At 38.2% G+C, this 5,112-nt stretch overlaps 1 long non-coding RNA gene across 1 annotated transcript; it reads right to left on the bottom strand.

Moving 5' to 3' along the window:
- Positions 1 to 211: 211 nt before the first annotated feature.
- On the bottom strand, positions 212 to 1,790 carry LOC131505098 (uncharacterized). The gene is made up of 3 exons (XR_009258271.1): positions 1,719 to 1,790; positions 1,314 to 1,380; positions 212 to 520 (listed from the first exon to the last, which is right to left on the bottom strand). It is a non-coding gene; the product is annotated as an uncharacterized LOC131505098 (long non-coding RNA).
- Between the last annotated feature and the right edge of the window lie 3,322 nt (positions 1,791 to 5,112).

Raw genomic sequence — 5,112 nt, 5'->3', positions numbered from 1 at the left:
TCATTCAGCATTCGAGGCCTTGGTGGGGGCAGGGGTTCATGAATTTAAGCAACCCAAGGGACCGGATGCCTGGTTATGCATGCAAAAAACAATAATAGTCCAACTGACCTCACTGACACAGCAGTCATATGACTCAGGTTGGACTGCCCTGTGAAGTAAGAGTAAATAGCACTGTGGGTCCCCACCATGCTGCCCAGGCAAGCTGACATCAAAGGGAAGAAAAATAACCACCACCGGTCCTCTCAAAGGATTGACATCATCTAGTTCCTTCAGAGGAGTTCTTGTGTAGATTAATTGCCTTTCCCCCCTCTAGGTTGTGGTAGTTAGATCAAAATTAGAATAATGTAGATCTTAGCAATGAAGTTGTTCTCTCTTCTGCAGGGTTTTCATATTTATTGCTATTCTCTTCAGTGTCTCTTTCCAGGCACCCTTGACAGGTAGAATTGGGGCATTCAGGACAATGGGCTTCATGAGACTCTTCTCAGATTTGCTCTGACCTTCTCAGTGTCTCTAGGTCTCCCTGATGCAAGAGAGAGGGAAATAAATAAAATACATGTTTTCAGTTCTTACTGAGCCCTTTAATGTAGAGGTCATAAATGGGCTGTGCTTACTCATCTTCCTCATGAGGTGATTAAGCTGCGTTGTGTCTAAATCTACTTGAGTTTTGATAGCATGTGACAGAAACAATTTTAAAGCCTTCTGTAAGAACTCACAGAATTTCTTTTTGTAATCAGCATATGCTTCTTTAAAATTACTAGCAGATTCGTTCAACATTATGGAGACCTCCAAAACATGAAGATGATGTGTCTTTTACAAGTCAATACTTTCATTAGAGAAAAAGGAGCCAGTGCACAGCTTATCAATAAGAGTAGGTGGATGGATGTTGGGAGGGCATGGGAAAGGTGGGGGTGTACAGAAGCTGTGACACATAGAATAGCTAGCAAAATGGCTTCTCTGTCATGGCTAGGAAGTGTCTGGGTCCAGGGGGTATGGTAGAGACACAGATGCTGCCTGTTGATTGTCTCTGCAGGAATGCATAAAAGTCAGGTCATGTGAAGCCTGGGGATCAGAAGACCCAGTTCAGGAGACAAACTGCCTTTTATGCTGGTGAGCTAGGGCCAGAAGGTTGGTGGGGCCAACAGGGTGGAGATGGTAATCATATCTTCTTCAATCATATCTTCTTCAGTTAAAGTCCCAAAAAGGAGCTCTTAGTGGAATTCAATCTTACACTAAATTGCTTAGGACAGACACCTAGGAGGTTTAAAATGAGTTTCACATATAGTAAGAGGACAAGAGTTCCTTTGGTATCATACATTACGTTGTGCCTTCATAAATGCTTAATTGGGTCAGATCTACAGGCAAAATTCTTTCCATTGAAATCTACAAGTGAGGGTAAAAAAAAAGATAGCAATATTATTTTTCCTTCATCTCTTTATATTCATGATACTAAGGAACAATATATAATTGACTTTAATCTGGTATGACTGTTTGGGGACTAATCATTATTTCAAGGATAGATCTTATTTGGATTTGGTTTATGTGTTCAATCTTGTACTGTTTCATTTAGGGAGGAGATACAGCAGTAAACTGAGTAGGCATATTCTTAACTTATTTTGCCATGTTATCCATGATCATATTTCTGTTGTTTTTTTTCCTTATAATTATGCTCATTATAGAGATTCTGAAAATTACAGAATATAATTTAAAAATCATAATACCAATAGTTTCACCACAAGAGGCCATTGCTATTAATATCCGGAGAGATTGTTTTGTAGTTGTTTTCCTTGGTTCTGCAAATCATAGAATGTATTATTAACAAATTTTTTTAATTTTAAAATGGGCATAATCCTTATTTCCCCTTATTAAAGAGGACTGCAGTAAGCCAGTATTGATTCTTAGTGATATTTTAAGTAGACCAAACTTGTCTCTGATGTCTCTAATCTTTTCAGCTTTACCTTCCTGACTCCCTACTCTAAGTGCCTTATATGGTGGTGCTTTTGTCCACCCTTCCCATTATATCATATAAACTACTGTGCCACTATTTGGTCTCTTGTTCCTTTGTAAATAAGCTCCCCCCACCAAATCCCATAGTCCAGCCCCAACCTTCAGAAACATATATTCACATAGGGTTTTTTTTTAAATACCCAGAACCTCTTGACATCAAAACTTAAACATATGATTCACTGATGATTGAGATGGATTAAGAGGTCCCCAAATCCCACTATGTTGTATTTAAAGTCCTTAGCTCGGGGCGCCTGGGTGGCTCAGTTGGTTAAGCGTCCTACTCTTGGTTTTAGCTCACGTCATGATCGCACGGTTCTTGAGATCAATCCCCGCATTAGGCTCTACACTGACAGTGCAGAGGTTGCTTGAGATTCTCTCTCTCTCTGGCCCTCCCCTGCTCATGCTCACTCTCTCTCTGTGTCTCAAAATAAATAAATAAACATTAAAAAAAAATGTAAAGTCCTTAGCTGAAACTTCATATGGGATGATTAGAAAGTGTTCACAACATTGGTGCTTCAGAGAGCCCCCGCCCCTTTCCCTTTTAGAGTTAACTAAGCCTTTAATTTAGAACTTACTTATGAAGATATTGCTATCTGGTATTGTGTATATTTTCTTTTGTTTTTCTTCTATAAACAACATCTTATCATCTATCTGGCTCTCTATGTCCCAGTCTAGTGAAGGAGTTCAGCTGCTATCAGTTCAGCTAGTAAGACTGTTCTACAGGAACAAGGTTTAACCAACAAATAGGAGTCAACCTTGATTCCTCTCTCTCTCTTGCCTGCCCTCCTCACATGCTTATACACACATGCCCTTCTTTTTTTTTTTAATTTAATTTAATTTTAATTTTTTTAATTTTTAATTTAATTTTTTTTAAATTTATAGACAAATTAGTTAGCATATAGTGCAACAATGATTTCAAGAGTAGATTCCTTAGTGCCCCTTACCCATTTAGCCCATCTCCCCTCCCACACTCCCTCCAGTAACCCTCTGTTTATTCTCCATATTTATGAGTCTCTTATGTTTTGCCCCCCTCCTTGTTTTTATATTCTTTCTGTTTCCCTTCCCTTATGTTCATATGTTTTGTTTCTTAAAGTCCTCATTTGAGTGAAGTCATATGATATTTGTCTTTCTCTGACTGACTAATTTCACTTAGCATAATACCCTTCAGTTCCATCCACGTAGTTGCAAATGGCAAGATTTCATTCTTTTTGATTGCTGAGTAATTCTCCATTGTATATATATATATACCACATCTTCTTTATCCATTCATCCATCGATGGACATTTGGGCTCTTTTCATACTTTGGCTATGTTGATAGTGCTTCTATAAACATTGGGGTGCATGTGCCCCTTTGAAACAGCATACCTGTATCCCTTTGGATAAATGCTTATTAGTGAAATTGCTGGTAATTCTATTTTTAGTTTTTTGAGGAACCTCCATGCTGTTTTCCAGAGTGGCTGCACCAGCTTGCATTCCCATACACACATGCCCTTCTAATCCATCAGCAAGTTCAGTCAGTTAAGACTTCAAAACACATCTATAATTCAGTACAGGTTTCTCTATTCACTAGCACTGTTCTTGTCCAAACTCCTGTCAGGAGCAATTGGGAAACGCTTTGAAATGAGTAAAGAAAGATTACCAGATGTTTTGTCTAGCACATTTTTTCCTGGTTATCTGTGCCTTTTATATATAAGTTTTTGAGCTATTTTACAACTGTTTGAAATTGTAGAAAACTGATAGTAATACATATGATTCTTATTAATACAAATGCAACTGGTTGTTGTCCTGTGGGTATTGGCCAGTTTTACATCTATCATATTTGAAATTCATGTCTGCATTGCAGATTGCTAATACATGTGTGTTCTTTGACTTCTCTTTTGAATTAGTTGTAACATTTTACTAGTTTCTTCATTAATTAATGAATTTAAAAATACCATCTGTGACACATGTTTATTTTATGTTTGTTTGTATGAGAGTCATGGTTTTATCTTAAACATTATTCTTGAACACCATTTTCAGTTCTTTCCTAGATTATATTAGCCTTCTAACTGGTTTGTTTTCTCTCTGTTATTGTTCAAACATTTCTCCATAGAGCAACTTGAGTGATCTTTTCAAAAATTAAAATCAGACCATCTTGCTTTTCAGCTGAAAAATTTCCAAAGGCGTCTTATTGTTCTTATAATAAAATCTGAACTTCATAACATGGTTTACAAAACTCTAAAGGATGTGGTACTTATAACTTCTCCAACCTAATCTTACATCCTTCTCCTTATTTTTCACCATACTTCATCTATATTGGCTCCATTTCTGTCCCTGAAATTATCAAACCTTTTCCCACCTCAGGACCTTTGCACTTGCTTATCTCTGCCATATTTTATCTTAGACATTTTCCTGGTTGACTCCGTGTCATTTTTTTAAGTTTATTTATTTATTTTGAGAGAGAGTGAGCATGAGTGGAGAAGGGGCAGAGAGAGAGAGAGAGAAAGAGAATCCCAAGCAGGCTCTGTGCTGTCAGCATGAAGCCTGACGCGAGGCTCGATTCCACGACTGTGAGATAATGACCTGAGCTGAAATTATGAGTCGGACACTTGAGTCATTTGGAAAGCCCCCGGGTAGAAGGGAAGTGATGTGTTGTGCGTGACCTGAGGTGAGACGCCATCAGGTTGTACTGGTGTGAAGGTCCGGGCGGCCACAATAAGAGATAGATGAGGTCAAGAGAACTTGAAGGGATGTAAATAAATGTTTAAAATACAGGGGAGCAGCAATATTAAAAAAGGGGAGGGGAGAGGCAGAAGACAGGGAACAAGACAGAGAACAATTAACCCGCTGAGTGAACTTTATAGAATGCAATCCACCTCTTACAACCTCAGACCTTTCAACTGTGAAAGGATGGAACTAATGACTGAAGAGTGGAATGATGCAGAGGTCTTTAAAAACATTAATGCTTAGGTCTTGCCTGCAGATATTCTGATTTAGTTTGTCTCTAGTGCAACCCAAGCATTGGGATTAAACTCCCCCCGCACCCCAAACACACACACAAAACAAAACAAAAAAAAACCAAACAGCCTATGGGTGATTCTAATATGTAGGCAAGATTGAAAATCTTCA

Source organism: Neofelis nebulosa, chromosome 1, assembly GCF_028018385.1.
Source record: "Neofelis nebulosa isolate mNeoNeb1 chromosome 1, mNeoNeb1.pri, whole genome shotgun sequence".
NCBI lineage: Eukaryota > Metazoa > Chordata > Mammalia > Carnivora > Felidae > Neofelis > Neofelis nebulosa.
Note: the sequence above shows the minus strand (reverse complement) of the source record. Positions and strands in the feature narration are given on the sequence as shown.